The sequence below is a fragment of the Phyllobates terribilis genome, unplaced genomic scaffold (genome assembly GCF_046119375.1).
Source record: "Phyllobates terribilis strain yellow unplaced genomic scaffold, ASM4611937v1 Scaffold_4__5_contigs__length_816908805, whole genome shotgun sequence".
NCBI lineage: Eukaryota > Metazoa > Chordata > Amphibia > Anura > Dendrobatidae > Phyllobates > Phyllobates terribilis.
Window position 1 is genome coordinate 580,006,873 of NW_027362764.1, and position 16,945 is coordinate 580,023,817.

At 43.0% G+C, this 16,945-nt stretch overlaps 1 long non-coding RNA gene across 1 annotated transcript in view; it reads right to left on the reverse strand.

Annotated features, from left to right (window-relative positions):
• The window catches only part of LOC141265707 (uncharacterized), a 179,109-nt gene that overhangs the window by 42,031 nt on the left and 120,133 nt on the right, over window positions 1-16,945 (reverse strand). The window contains exon 2 of the long non-coding RNA XR_012320148.1: window positions 3,232-3,297. This is a non-coding gene — a long non-coding RNA (uncharacterized lncRNA). The remainder of the gene's footprint in view (window positions 1-3,231; window positions 3,298-16,945) is intronic.

Below are 16,945 nucleotides of genomic sequence, written 5' to 3' on the forward strand. Positions count from 1 at the left end.
GTGCTGCATGCTGTCATTTTGATGAAATCACCTTTTTATCTGCTGCGGATCTATCAATTCGCTGAATGCTGAGCTCTGTATAACCCTGCACATACCACTGATTGGTAACTTTCTGCCTATGCACAGTGTACACAGAAAGCTACCAATCAGAGCTCATAAATGTGGAAGACTACATGGCATCAGGTTTACTAGTCCTCTAGTGATAATTTGCTAATAAAACTGTTTTATCAAAACTACAGCAAATAGCTCAGTAATCATGGTCTCTGTCTCTAGAATATGCTACTAGATCAGGTGGCAATACCCTTGTGACAGATTCACTTTAACCTCTTCCTGACATTTGTAGTATATATACAGTACAGACCAAAAGTTTGGACACACCTTCTCATTTAAAGATTTTTCATGACTTTGAAAATTGTACTTCACACTGAAGGCATCAAAACTATGAATTAACACATGTGGAATTATATACTTAACAAAAAAGTGTGAAACAACTGAAAATATGTCTTATATTCTAGGTTCTTCAAAGTAGCCACCTTTTGCTTTGATGACTGCTCTGCACACTCTTGGCATTCTCTTGATGAGCTTCAAGAGGTAGTCACCGGAAATGGTCTTCCAACAATCTTGAAGGAGTTCCCAGAGATGCTTAGCACTTGTTGGCCCTTTTGCCTTCACTCTGCGGTCCAGCTCACCCCAAACCATCTCGATTGGGTTCAGGTCTGGTGACTGTGAAGGCCAGGTCATCAGACCAAAGCACAGATTTCCACTGGTCTAATGTCCATTCCTTGTGTTCTTTAGCCCAAACAAGTCTCTTCTGCTTGTTGCCTGTCCTTAGCAGTGGTTTCCTAGCAGCTATTTTACCATGAGGGCCTGCTGCACAAAGTCTCCTCTTAACAATTGTTGTAGAGATGTGTCTGCTGCTAGAACTCCTTGTGGCATTGACCTGGTCTCTAATCTGAGCTGCTGTTAACCTGCGATTTCTGAGGCTGGTGACTCGGATAAACTTATCCTCAGAAGCAGAGGTGACTCTTGGTCTTCCTTTCCTGGGGCGGTCCTCATGTGAGCCAGTTTCTTTGTAGCGCTTGATGTTTTTTGCAACTGCACTTGGGCAAACTTTGAATGTGTGTCCAATTTTTTTGGACTGACTGACCTTCATTTCTTAAAGTAATGATGGCCACTCGTTTTTCTTTACTTAGCTGCTTTTTTCATGCCATAATACAAATTCTAACAATCTATTCAGTAGGACTATCAGCTGTGTATCCACCTGACTTCTGCACAACACAACTTATGGTCCCAACCTCATTTATAAGGAAGAAATCCCACTTATTAAACCTGACAAGGCACACCTGTGAAGTCAAAACCATTTCCGGTGCCTACCTCTTGAAGCTCATCAAGAGAATGCCAAGAGTGTGCAAAGCAGACATCAAATCAAAAGGTGGCTACTTTGAAGAACCTAGAATATAAGACATATTTTCAGTTATTTCACACTTTTTTGTTAAGTATATAATTCCACATGTGTTAATTCATAGTTTTGATGCCTTCAGTGTGAATGTACAATTTTCATAGTCATGAAAATACAGAAAAAAATCTTTAAATGAGAAGGTGTGTCCAAACTTTTGGTCTGTACTGTACGTCATCGCCGGGAAGGACTTTCCGGCCGATGCAGTATATATACAAGTCAAAACAACCAAAAACTCAATTTCTGAATTAGTGGCTTTTGTTCATTCTGCCTCCCAAAAGTCAGAATAGAATGCGATCAAAAAATGTCACGTGCCCGAAAAAATTATAGCTCTCACAATATGGCGATTGAAAAACTAGTTTTTGCAATAAAAAGCGTTTGTGTGCGACAGCTGCCAATCATAAAAAAACGATAAATCTTGTATCGCTGTAATAGTACCGACCCGAAGAATAAAGTCGCCTAATCACTTATACTGCACGAGGAACAGCGTAACAAATAACTAAAATCAATTCTTCACCTGCTTTTGACTTGTCCGTTTTACCTCCCAAAGATTGCAGCAAGACTCTGCTCACATTTATCCTGCGCTTATGACGCGCCCCCCTGGGCCATGGGGTATTCGGTGCCGGGCCGGTCGTTGCTAGGGGAGATGTCACAGTGGCGGTGACCCGGTCCGTGACCCAGGGCAGTCAATAAAAGGGGATTTTAGTTTTTATGTTTAATGTTCGTGACGCCACCTGTGGTATGCGGCTATATGGAGCCGCTGCTGCGGAGCAGGTCCTCTGGAGCTGTTGGTAATGCAGCAGAGTTGGTTCAGCTCTCCACAGGTAGAGCTTAGCTCCAGGGCGGTGCTGTGATGGTTAATGATGAGGTAACTGTTGTTGTGCAGTGTGGTGCAGGGGATGATGGCGCAGCAATAATTCACATAGACAGTGGGGTGCAGTCTTCAGGGTTTACTCACGATTATCACGTTGCTCCTGGTTACAACTGCAGATTATAACCACCCATGTCGTCCTGCGTTCACCACGGGAGGGGTTTAGCAATCCCTCAGGTAATTTAAGAGCACTTAACAGGACCCCTTTCTGTGTGCCTTTCTCAGTCGTCTTCTTGTGCTGGCTCTCACCCTCCAGCCCTGCGCCTCACAAACAGTGTCCCAAGCCGGTAACCTCAGATCTTGGCGGGCAACCTGGAGTTCCCTGGATCCTGTGTGGCTACCTTTTTGGCGATTAATTGCGGCTGTGGCAACTACACCCTGAAAATGTAGAAGCCTCCGGTTTCTATCGGAATGTTGTAATTCTCACTAGTTAGGGCCCGATCCCCTTTGCGGCCAGAGCCTTCCACTTCCTTGTAGATTCGGGCATACGGGTGACCCCCAGCACTTCCCGTACCCCTAGGATCCCCTCGTTCTTTCTGGAGTCTTCCTCTCTGCTCCACTCCTCTCTTCAGTCTCACCTCCTGGTCCTCTCTCACTCAGGCCCTCTCCTCCTGAGCATAGCTCCTGTAGAGCTCCTGCTCCCACTACTTCTCTCAAACTGATCTGTCCTTTCAAGATGGTTCCCTTTTTATATCCTTCTCAAGTGCTCCCCAGATCTTCCTCCACCCACACCCACTACATGGTTCCGCCCTCCAGCCAGGGACCAGGGACTGTGCTCTCTCTTAGGAGCAATCTCGCCCTGCCCTCTGAAGTGGAGTGTAATGTATGCAAGTGGTTGGGTCCCGGGCAGTACTCCATCCTTACCTGAGAGTGAGATGCCACACCTCTGGGTGAGATACTGTACCTTTGTGGTGACTGAACCCTCAGGGGCGCCACATACCCCCCTGGTAAAACACAGCACGTCCGCGGGCTGGAACAAAGTGAAAAACAAAGTATTTTAAAGACATGCAAATTTTTAGAATGCATTCACATAGAAGAATAATCAAAACTTTTTCTTCCCTTTATGGGAGGCACATTTCCTTAAACATTACAGGTTTCTTTATCAGGACCTTATAAAACTTTCTTCAATAAAACTTTCTTCACATTAATAAAACATTTTCCATATCAAACATTTTCAATGAACTACAGTGAAATCTATAGCCGGGTGTCCATTCCACTGAACAAGGTGCAATCTGGTCAACATGAGGGACCCGGGCAGTGCTCCATCCTTACCTGAGAGTGAGACACCACACCTCTGGGTGAGATGCAGTACCTCTGTGGTGACTGAATCCTCAGGGGCGCCACACTTACACCAGGGTTTCCCTGTAAATGTCTGAAAATGTGATTCAGATGGAACCCCCGGTGGAAGATTCCCTATAATGAGGCAGATGGACGCTGTCTGCCCTGTGATCCGGCGGTGTCTGTCTTTTTATTAGGCATGCATAAAAGTACCGTCTGCCACAGTTTTGTACACTTCTGAAAGGAAGGACACTGCTGAACAGAGACCAGACGGAATCCAGAGCTCCCTCGTTATAGTGAATGGATCCCTCGGGGGTTTCATCTGAATGACGTCATTCGAAGATTTAGATGGAAACCCCGATATAAGTGCTCCGCATAAAGCGCCGGATAAATGTGACCTAAAATGTTATGTAAAATTGTTCCCAAAGCTTCAAATCAATCCACAAGAAAAAGCAAGTCCCCACTCAGGTCTGTCATCTGTTATCGGAAATATAGGGGACTTCCAGGTTAATGGTAGTACAAAGGCTCTGGAAAAGCGCTATGGCTCCTCGCCCCCCAAAAGAAATTGAGTAAATTCTGCACTCCCAAATTCAAATGTCGCCCCTCCCTTCTGAGCTCCACAGTGTGCCTAAACTGCAGTTAGCGTCCACATGTTTGGCATTTCTGTAGCGATAAGAGCCCGCCTACTTTATAGGTGCCTGTCTCCAGAAGCATGAGCTGGGCACAACGTACTGGTCGCTACAGCTTACTGGTCACTACAACGGCAGTTTGACATTTTCACTCGGCAACATCCAATGTTGCTTGTTTCTGGAAAACACCCAAGAAGTAAAAATTGTCACTACACCTGTAGATAAATTCTCAAAGTAGTATAATTTCCAAAGTGTGGTCACTTGGGGATATTCTGCTATTCTAGCACTTAGGGGCTCTGTATATGGAGTCCGCATACTATTCTAGAAAAATATGCGCCACAGGAGGCAAATAGTGCTCCGTCCCTCCCAGGTGTCGCCAAGTGGCTAAACAGTGCTGTACAGCCACATATAGGATATTTCTACATTCAGCAGAAATTGTGGGACACATTTTGTTGCCATTTTTACACATTTCCTTATGTAAAATCTGGTGCTAAAACAAACTTGGTTGTAAAAATTGAATTATTTTTTTTCACTGCCCAATGGTATAAAATGCTGTCACACACCTGTGGTGTCAATTTGATCACTGCACCCCTAGATGAACTCATTGAGAGGTGTAGTTTGTGAAACAGGGTCTCTTATGGGAGGGTCTGACAATGTGACATGGCACCCTCAAACCAGTCAAGCAAAATCTGAACTTCCCTTCTGAGCTTTGCACTGTGCATCAAAAGTAGCGTTTGACCATATGTGGGGTATAGGTGTGCACAGGAGAAATTGCACAACAAATTTTGGGGTCGATTTTCTCATGCTATCCTTGTGAAAATAAAAAAAATTGGGGCTAAACAACATTTTTGTGGGAAAAATGTTTTTAATTTTTACAGATCCACATTGTAAAATTCTGTGAAGCACCTGTAGGTTCAGGGTGCTCACCACACATCTAAGTAAATTCCTTGAGGAGTCTAGTTTCCAAAATGAAGTCACTTGTGGGGGTTTCCACTGTTTAAGTACATCAGGGGCTCTCCAAATGCGATATGACACCTGCACACCATTCCATTAAAGTCTGCTTTCCAAAATGTCACTCCTTCCTTTCTGATCCCTGCCCGTATGCCCAAACAATAGTTTTCTCACACATATGGGGTATCTGCATGCTCAGGAGAAATTGCACAACAAATTTTGGGGTGCATTTTCTCCTGTTACCCCTTTGAAAATAAAAAATTTGGGGCTAAAAAAAAACAACGTTATAAACTTCTGTGAAGCACCTGGGAGTTCAAGGTGCTCACCACACATCTTTTTCAAAATGGAGACACTTGTGGAGGGTTTCCACTGTTTAGGCACATCAGGGGCTCTCCAAATGTGAAATGGTGTCCGCTAATTATTCCAGCAAATTTTACATTCTAAAAGTCAAATGGCGCTCCTTCCCTTCCGAGCCCTGCCGTGCGCCAAGACAGTGGTTTTCCCCCATACATGGGTTATCGGTGTTCTCAGGAGAAATTGCACAAAAAAGTTTGGGGTCCATTTATTCCTATTACCCTTGCAAAAATGAAAATGTTTGGGTCTAAAGTGAAATTTTTGTGAAAAAAAAAAAGTTAAATGTTCATTGTTTTCTTCCACATTCCAAAAATTCCTGTGAAGCACTTAAAGGGTTAATAAACTTCTTGCATGTGGTTTTGAGCACCTTGAGGGATGCAGTTTTTAGAATAGTGTCATTTTGGGGTATTTTCTGTCATAAAGGCCCCTCATAGTCACTTAAAATGTGATGTGGTCCCTGAAAAAAGAAATTATTTTGTAAATTTGGTTGAAAAAATGAGAAATCGCTGGTCAACTTTTAACCCTTATAGCTCCCTAACAAAAAAAATGTGGGTTCCAAAATCGTGCTGATGTAAAGTAGACATGTGGGATATGTTATTTATTAACTATTTTGTGTGACATAGCTCTCTGATTTAAGGGCATAAAAATTCACAGTTTGAAAATTGCAACATTTTCGCTAAATTTCCTATTTTTTTCACAAATAAAAGCCAGTCATATCAAATAAATTTACACCTATCATGAAGTACAATATGTAACAAATAAACAACCTCAGAATCAGGGGAATCCGTTGAAGAGTTTTTAGCTCATAAAGTGACACTGATCAGAATTGTAAAATTTGGCCCGGTCATGAAGGTGAAAACAGGTTCGAGGGCTGTACATATTAAGACTTGCCTTCCATATTGAGAGGTCGGGCCCATCTCTAGTTTTTACGTTCTCGAGTAGCCATGGAAACAATAAACTAATAATAGCACAGAGTGACAGGAGTTTACCAAGAAAGACTTCTGTGAATAGTGTCTACATCAACTTTATCATCATGCTGTACAGTGTGAGTAGAAGAGACAACCTCTCCCCCGTGTGGGTTCTTATTTTTTTCAGTCTCTGAAATCAGATGACCGCACGGCTTATTGTCTACACTAACGTGTTTGTTTTTCCATCTACCACATCTCACTGCTGTGAAGGAGAGTGCGGGGACCCAGCACTAAAGTCAAAGTGACATTGAAGAAATATGCCATTGAATGATGACATCTCTATAGGACAATAGTGCGGCTCAAGCCAATGGCGGCAGGCCACGCGATTGCTAGGGGGCCCGTGTCAGTGCCTGCACTGTTCCCGCCCCCTCTGGCCAACCAGCGTCACCCCCTCCCCACTCAGCATTCAACTGTATAGGCAGATGCCGATACAGTTGAAAGCAATGATGGCGGAGGGAGCGTCATGTGACACTCATCCCATCATTCCCCCTCTGCGTCTGACAGCGGCGCGATGACGTCACTTCATCGCGCCACGCTGTGTCGGACAGTGGAGCTGGCAGACTGAAACAGTGGGAGAACGAGGAGCGGTGAGTATGCATTCATTTTTTTTTAAATCAGTGAGTACTGATAATACTGGGGGCTGCATTTTACCCTATAGTGGGGGCTGCATTTTACTGTGTGGACGACCATGGGGAGTTCATTATACTGTGTGGACGACTATGGGGAGTGCATTATACTGTGTGCATGACCATGGGGAGTGCATTATACTGTGTGGAGGACCATGGGGAGTGCATTATACTGTGTGCAGGACCATAGGGAGTGCATTATACTCTGTGCAGGCCCATGGGGAGTGTATTATACTGTGTGGAGGACCATGGGGAGTGTATTATACTGTGTGGAGGACCATGGGGAGTGCATTACACTGTGTGCAGGACCATGAGGAGTGCATTATCCTGTGTGCAGGGCCATGGGGAGTGCATTATCCTGTGTGCAGGGCCATGGGGAGTGTATTATACTGTGTGCAGGGCCATGGGGAGTGTATTATACTGCGTGCAGCGCCATGGGGAGTGTATTATACTTTGTGGAGGACCATGGGGAGTGCAATATACTGTGTGGAGGACCATGGGGAGTGTCTTATACTGTGGGGAGGACCATGGGGAGTGTCTTATACTGTGGGGAGGACCATGGAGAGTGCATTATCCTCTGTGGAGGACCATGGGGAGTGTATTATACTCTGTGGAGGACCATGGGGAGTGCATTATACTATATGCAAGAAATTATACAGTGTGAAGCTTTGTGTGAGGGCCATTATTCTGTTTGGAGGGCTAGTGTGGGCCATTATACTGTAAGTAGGCCCATTATACTGCATGGAGGGGTGTGTGGGGGTTCATACTGTGTTGGGGTCACCATACTTTGCCTTGGGAGTTGAGGTGGGGTACAGTAGGGTTATTATACTGTGCATGTGGAGGCTAATGTGGAGGAATTCACCATGGGGGTATCATACAGTGTTTGAGGGCACATTTGTTCGCATCATACTTTATCGGGGCAATGAAAGAGCAATCTAGGACTTCAGCAGGAGGAAACTTACTATGTAGTGGCTGGAAAGTTGTGAGATATGTTCTTCTGTGACTCTGACAATTATTTAAAAAAAAAAATTGTGGGGGGGGTAGGGGCAATTAAACCTTCTGCTATGGGGTCTCATTATTCCTATGTACACCCCCGGCTCAAGCTTATAAATTGTAAAATATTGAGATCTCCTAACGCATTATTACCAGCTACAATTGTTTAAATCTGCTGAACCACGAGCTTTCACTTGACATCTGTTTAGATAATTGACTACTGGACTCAATGAGAAATTTTCTGATGTAAAAAAATGGTATCTTGGAGACAGAAGTTACTCTGCTACATTGACATACCAAGCCTTACTATACAGATTTTTTTCTTATTTCCTCCAAAAAATGTCATTGGCTAAAAGAGGTGATTGCTACGGGAAACAAATATCAAACAAGGCTTTAAATCTACACATGGTGTTATACAGTTATGTGCAAAATAATAGCAGTGTCTTTAAAACAACTGAGAAAAAACTCCATCCACACAATATCATTTATTTCCATATACACAAAGGAATTGGGAGCCTGGCTCATTCAACTCCAAATGAAAACATGAACAAAATATTAATTTTTAAACTGAAAATGAAGATAAAGCAATAATGGGCTGCTCAAAAACATAGCTATGTCTGCATTTTCATTTACAAACGCGAATATTTTCAGTATCAACTGAAATTTGTGTTCCAGATATAGTTTTTCTGTTAATCACTGAACTAATATTTAGTTATGAAAATATAAGAAATATTGTATCTAGACTAATGTCACTTTGAAAAATGAAGGTTTTTTGCGCATAATTTGGCCAATTTATGTGTGCCCATCAACCACGACAAGGTCACCTTCATATGATGGGAAACTACGCTACGCTACCACTGGATATGCCACTCTTGGGCTGTAAGCCTGTATGGACAATATGTCTTTGCTTGGGCTTTTAACCTACAATGTATGGGCTGGTAGAGCTAGTTAAAACCACCTGTGACTGAATGGGAGGGACACATGGTCAGAAAAAAGGCTGTCAAACTTCTAATAGTGTGAACACGTACCTGCTGCAATGCTCCAGGAGAGGGATCCCAAAAATGATTAATAGAAAAAAGAGAGGGGTTGCTCACTGGTCTATTCGGGTGCTCTGAAGAAAAGAGTAATCTCAATTGCAAAAAGAACTTCGGCACTCCATACATGAAAATATAAGGAATATTGTATCTAGACTAATGTCACTTTGAAAAATGAAGTTTTTTTGCGCATAATTTGGTCAATTTATGTGTGCCCATCAACCATGACAAGGTCACCTTCGTATGATGGGAAACTACGCTACGCTACCACTGGATATGCCACTCTTGGGCTGTAAGCCTGTATGGACAATATGTCTTTGCTTGGGCTTTTAACCTACAATGTATGGGCTGGTAGAGCTAGTTAAAACCACCTGTGACTGAATGGGAGGGACACATGGTCAGAAAAAAGGCTGTCAAACTTCTAATAGTGTGAACACGTACCTGCTGCAATGCTCCAGGAGCGGGATCCCAAAAATGATTAATAGAAAAAAGAGAGGGGTCGCTCACTGGTCTATTTGGGTGCTCTGAAGAAAAGAGTAATCTCAATTGCAAAAAGAACTTCGGCACTCCATACATGAAAATATAAGAAATATTGTATCTAGACTAATGTCACTTTGAAAAATGAAGGTTTTTTGCGCATAATTTGGCCAATTTATGTGTGCCCATCAACCACGACACTATTAGAAGTTTGACAGCCTTTTTTCTGACCATGTGTCCCTCCCATTCAGTCACAGGTGGTTTTAACTAGCTCTACCAGCCCATACATTGTAGGTTAAAAGCCCAAGCAAAGACATATTGTCCATACAGGCTTACAGCCCAAGAGTGGCATATCCAGTGGTAGCGTAGCGTAGTTTCCCATCATACGAAGGTGACCTTGTCGTGGTTGATGGGCACACATAAATTGGCCAAATTATGCGCAAAAAACCTTCATTTTTCAAAGTGACATTAGTCTAGATACAATATTTCTTATATTTTCATGTATGGAGTGCCGAAGTTCTTTTTGCAATTGAGATTACTCTTTTCTTCAGAGCACCCGAATAGACCAGTGAGCGACCCCTCTCTTTTTTCTATTAATCATTTTTGGGATCCCGCTCCTGGAGCATTGCAGCAGGTACGTGTTCACACTATTAGAAGTTTGACAGCCTTTTTTCTGACCATGTGTCCCTCCCATTCAGTCACAGGTGGTTTTAACTAGCTCTACCAGCCCATACATTGTAGGTTAAAAGCCCAAGCAAAGACATATTGTCCATACAGGCTTACAGCCCAAGAGTGGCATATCCAGTGGTAGCGTAGCGTAGTTTCCCATCATACGAAGGTGACCTTGTCATGGTTGATGGGCACACATAAATTGGCCAAATTATGCGCAAAAAACCTTCATTTTTCAAAGTGACATTAGTCTAGATACAATATTTCTTTTATTTTCATGTATGGAGTGCCGAAGTTCTTTTTGCAATTGAGATTACTCTTTTCTTCAGAGCACCCGAATAGACCAGTGAGCGACCCCTCTCTTTTTTCTAATATTTAGTTATATCACCTTTATTTCTGATATCGGCTTTACATCTGTGTGGCATGGAGTCACCTAACATCTGACACCTGCAAACAGATATTCCAGCCAAGCTGACTGGACTACAGTCATGGCCAAAAGTTTTGAGAATGACACCAAAATTATATTTTCACATGATCTGCTGGCCTCTGGTTTTTATTATTGTTTGTCTGATGTTTATATCACATACAGAAATATAATTGCAATCATATTATGAGTACCAATAGGTTATATTGACAGTTAGAATGAGTTAATGAGTCAATATTTGCAGTGTTGCCCCTTCTTCTTCAAGACCTCTGTAATTCTCCCTGGCATGCTCTCAATCAACTTTTGGACCAAATCCTGACTGATAGCAGTCCATTCTTGCATAATCAATGCTTGCATTTTGCCAGAATTTGTTGGTCTTTGTTTGTCCACCCGTCTCTTGATGATTGACCACAAGTTCTCAATGGGATTAAGATCTGGGGAGTTTCCAGGCCATGGACCCAAAATCTCTATGTTTTGTTCCATGAGCCATTTAGTTATCACCTTTGCTTTATGGCAAGGTGCTCCATCATGCTGGAAAAGGCATTGTTGGGCGCCAAACTGCTCTTGGACGGTTGGGAGAAGTTGCTCTTGGAGAACATTCTGGTACCATTCTTTATTCATGGCTGTGTTTTTAGGCAAGGCTGTGAGTGAGCCGATTCCCTTGGCTGAGAAGCAACCCCACACATGAATGGTTTCAGGATGCTTTACAGTTGGCATGAGACAAGACTGGTGGTAGCGCTCACCTCTTCTTCTCCGAATAAGCTGTTTTCCAGATGTCCCAAACAATCGAAAAGGGTATTCATCAGAGTCCTCAGCAGTCCACTCCCTGTACCTTTTGCAGAATATCAATCAGTCCCTGATGTTTTTTCTGGAGAGAAGTGGCTTCTTTGCTGCCCTCCTTGAAACCAGCCCTTGCTCAAAGAGTCTCCGCCTCACAGTGCGTGCAGAAGCACTCACACCAGCCTGCTGCCATTCCTGAGCAAGCTCGGCACTGCTGGTAGTCCGATCCCGCAGCTGAAACAGTTTTAAGATACGGTCCTGGCGCTTGCTGGTCTTTCTTGGGCGCCCTGGAGCCTTTTTGACAACAATGGAAGCTCTCTCCTTGAAGTTCTTGATGATGCGATAGATTGTTGACTGAGGTGCAATCTTTGTAGCTGTGATACTCTTCCCTGTTAGGCCATTTTTGTGCAGTGCAATGATGGCTGCACGTGTTTCTTTAGAGATAACCATGGTTAACTGAAGAGAAACAATGATACCAAGAACCAGCCTCCTTTTAAAGTGTCCAGTGATGTCATTCTTACTTAATCATGACTGATTGATCGCCAGCCCTGTCCTCATCAACACCCACACCTGTGTTAATGGATCCATCACTAAAACAATGTTAGCTGCTCCTTTTAAGGCAGGACTGCAATGATGTTGAAATGTGTTTTGGGGGTTAAAGTTCATTTTCTGGGCAAATATTGACTTTGCAAGTACAGTAATTGCTGTTAAGCTGATCACTCTTTGACATTCAGGAGTATATGCAAATTGCCATTACAAGAAATGAAGCAGTAAACTTTGGAAAAATTACTATTTGTCTCATTCTCAATACTTTTGGCCATGACTGTACAATCCACAGTTTTTTTGCATTGTTAGGTTTTCTATCAAAAACAGAATTTTTTATGTCACTCCACAAATTCTCAATTGAATTGAGGTCTGGGGATTGGGCTAGCCACTTCATAATCTCAATCTTTTCGGTCTGGAACCAGGCTGTTGCTCGCTTGCTGGTGTGTTTGGAGTCTTTGTCCTGCTGAAACACCCATTTGAAGGGCATTTAGTCTTCAGCATAAGTCAACATGACCTATTCCAGTATTTTGATGTATTCAAACTGGTCCATGGTGCCTGGTAAGCGATAAATGGGCCCAGCTCCATAGTATGAGAAACATCCCCAAACCATAATGCTTGCACCTCCATGTTTTAGTCTTCACAGTGTACTGTGGCTTGAATTCGGTGTTTCTGGGTCGTCTCATAAACTGCAGCCTTTAGACCCAATAAGAACAATCTTGTTCTCATCTGTCCATAGAATGTTGCTCCACTTCTCTTTAGGCCAGTCAATGTCTTCTTTGGCAAACTGTTACCTTTTTGAACAATTTTTTTTTCAGTAATGGTATTTTACGAGGGTTTCTTGCAAATAGTTTGGCTTAACGTAGACATTTTCTGATGGTTGCATGGCATACAGGTAACTGAAGATATTCTTTAATTTCCATGGAGCTGATCATTGGATGCTTCGTTGCCATTCTTGTGATTCTATAATTTATGCAGATGGTAATATTTATTTTCCTACCACATGTTTCAGGTTTTGTTTGCCATTTTAAACCATTGGAAATCTTTTTAGCTCAGCAGTCAATTATTTTCTGCACTTCTCCCCTCTTCAATCAACTTCTTGATCAAATTTCTTTCTCCTTCAGTACAATGTCTGAAACGACCCATTTTACTCAATGAGCAACGGCTAAAAGGCGAAACAAACAGATACAACATTTGCTACCATCCGTCTTTAAATAAGGGCCATAATTGACACATTTCTTCACAGAATGAATAACCTCACTAATTGAACTCCGTTATGCTATTAATTAGAACACCCCCTTTCAGTAAATGAGTCAATTACAACCAATTAGCAGTGTGTATGTCATGACATGTTGATTCTTTTGGTTGCCCATTACTTGCCTACATCTAGTCATGATTTTTTTCCCATGTATGATCTTTAATGCCAAAAACAGTAATTAAACACATTAGTGTGATGTTAGACTGTTTTTATTTTGCACGTAACTGTATTTCCATTGTAATAATGATAATCATTTTAATTATATCGAGCCAACATATTCCGTAGCACTTTACATTTAAGCGGTGACATATACAAACAATAAATTCAATACAAGGTAAGACGGTTGAAATGTTACAGGAGGAGTGAGGTCCCTGCTCGCAAGCTTACAATCTACAAGGAAACAGGGGGGACACAATAGGTGAAAAGTGCTTGTTATTTTATAATAAATAGGGATTTTTATATAACGATGCATGATCTGGTCATCAGCCAATATGTTTAAGTGCATTTATCAAGTGCAGTTACTGTGTGTATGGAGGATGTGGAGACAGGTGAATAGGAGGGAGCAGATTCTGAATAATATTTACAAAAAGGGAACAGGGAATAGTTAGGTTAGTGAGTTGAGATTTTAGGCTTGTTTAAAGAGATGCGTTTTTTAAAGCACATTTAAAAACATGGGGATTAGGTATCAGTCGGATCATCTGGGGTAGTACATTCCAAAGAACTGCCGCAGCACGAGAGAAGTCTTGGAGACAGAGGTGCGAGGTTTGGATTATGGAAGATTTTAGTCTTAGGTCATTTGTAGAACAGAGGGCAAGTGTAGGGCGATAGACAGATGAGGGAGGAGATATAGGGCGGGGCCGAACTGTGGAGAGCTTTGTGGGTGAGAGCGATGAGTTTATATTGGGCCCTCCAACGAATGGGCAACCAGTGTAATAACTGGCACAAGGTGGAGGCATCGGTGAAGCGGCAGGACAGAAATATGACCCTGGCTGCTGTATTCAGGACGGATTGGAAAGGAGAAAGTTTGGATAGAGGGAGACCAATCAGAACAGAGTTGCAGTAGTCCAAACGAGAATGAATAAAAGCAACAGTAAGAGTTTTAGCAGTTTCAAAGGTGAGAAAAGTTCGTATTCTGGAGATGTTTTTAACGTGCAGGTGACAGGAGCAAATGAGTGAAAGGATATGGATATGTGAAATATTTCAGTTCAGTGCCTCTACAGGAAACAATCTGAGCTTTGAGGGCCGCTTATCTGATGTTGACAGTCACGACAAGGGTCAAATTAAGCCAGTCCTCAAGAGGTTATACTAAGGAAAGGGTTGGATAGATCATAATATACAGAAACATGAACGTTATCAGACACCCATGTTTTAGACTTGGGCCACGAACAGATTTGGTGCGTTGTACACCACAGAAATCAATAAAATGGCATGTACATGCAACTTTGATAGCATTTTTGCATAACTTTTGTACATATATATCTTTACATAGTTAATACAGTTAAAAAAAAGACAAGTGTCCATCAAGTTCATCCGAGAGATAAGGAAGGATTTTATATATAATGCATGATCCTTTCCTCCCTATAAAATCAAATCTTTCTCTCCTGATCTCAACTATTGATCTGTTGAACTAAACATTACAAAAAAAAACGTTACATATTTACACCATTATTTGTTATTTACTTCCACAAAAGCATCTAAGCCTTTTTAAAATTGAAGGCTCCCTCTGTGACCAGCTCCTAAGGTAGACTATTCCATAGATTAATAGATATTATGGTTAATAAAGCTTGTCTCCTCTGTAGATTGAACCTTTCTTCAGGCGGATGAAGTGCCTTCTTGTCTTTTTGTGGGCGTTTTAAATTAAATTGCTTTTGACCATACTCTTTTGTATGGCCATTTATGTACCTGTAGAAGTTAATCATATCTCCTCTCAAAACTAAATAAATGTAATTCTTCTAGTCTTTCCTCATAACTAAGATCCTCAATGCCCCTTATCAGTTTTGTAACTCTTCTTAGTACCTTTTGAGAAAATGGAGAGATTTTTGCTAATGCAGCATTGACCCAGCAAAATGTCCTTGGCCTTAGTGTCATAGACGATGACATGTGGAATATGAAGTCACAGAGTGGGTAAGCACATTTGTTTTTAAGTCGATCATTAGAGCCATCCAACCACCTCTAATCTATTCTGAAATTCCTTGGTCTTCATCAGACATAATCATATCATCAGTCAACGTTAGAACACTGATTGCTACAGAACAATATACTGATTGCAGATGTAAATATTTCACCCTTGTTAAGTAGTTCTCAAGAAGTCATCAGTGCTGTTATGTTTTCAGTTTGGTAGATAGAAAATATTAGATACTTCAACATATCATTCAGTAAACACTCTTAGCATTAGGTACTCCCTATAGTGCTGGGATGGAAAGAGCTATTTAATCTTTATAAGAAGTCTGTCACCCCATATTTCTACTTGGAGCAAAAATATAATTATTTTTGTTTTTAAATCTGTTCCTCCTTTATCACTCAAAAAGAAAAATTTACTGTTGTATGCAAATGAAGGTGCTCAGTGCACCCTTGGCATGGTGGCTGAATGCCTCAGGGCAGTGGTCCCCAACCTTTTTTGCACCAGGGACCGGCTTGAAGCAAGATCATTTTTCCATGGCCCAGCAAGGAGGGGGTGGGGTTGGCGGGGCTTTGGTCATATGGGGGCGGGGTAATGGAGGGATTTGGAGTTTAGTGCATACTTATCATATAGTGTAGACCAGGTCCCCGCCAGGAGCTATGCCAGGAGCCCCACATAATGTGCTGTGCCAGGAGCCGCATCACTGAGGCCCCATCACGCCCTGCAGCTGTCCTGACAGCTGCTGTTCAGCTGCATTTACTTCATCCCAGGGGCGGACACAGACTGTAGTGGGCCCCTGTGTAAGAAATTTTTGGGGGCCCCCCCCGCCCTTCATAAGGCAACAAAGTTATGTAAACATAACCCCCCTCATGTGCATCTCTCACCCCCCCATGTGCAGCTCACCCCCCGTGCATCTCTCATCCCCCTCCGTGCAACTCTCATCCCCCTCCGTGCAACTCTCATCCCCCTCCGTGCATCTCTCACCCCCCCCGTGCATCTCTCATCCACCCCCCGTGCATCTCTCATCCCCTCCGTGCATCTCTCATCCCCCCCGTGCATCTCTCATCCCCCCCGTGCATCTCTCATCCCCCCCGTGCATCTCTCATCCCCCCCGTGCATCTCTCATCTCTCCCCTCCCCCCATGTGCATCTCTCATCTCTCCCCTCCCCCCATGTGCATCTCTCATCTCTCCCCTCCCCCCCATGTGCATCTCTCATATCTCCCCTCCCCCCCATGTGCATCTCTCCCCTGCCCCCATGTGCATCTCTCATCTCTCCCCTCCCCCCATGTGCATCTCTCATCTCTCCCCTCCCCCCATGTGCATCTCTCATCTCTCCCCTCCCCCATGTGCATCTCTCATCTCTCCCCCTCCCATGTGCATCTCTCATCTCTCCTCTCCCCCCCATGTGCATCTCTCATCTCTCCCCTCCCCCCCATGTGCATCTCTCATCTCTCCCTTCCCCCCCATGTGGATCTCTCATCTCTCCCCTCCCCCATGTGCATCTCTCATCTCTC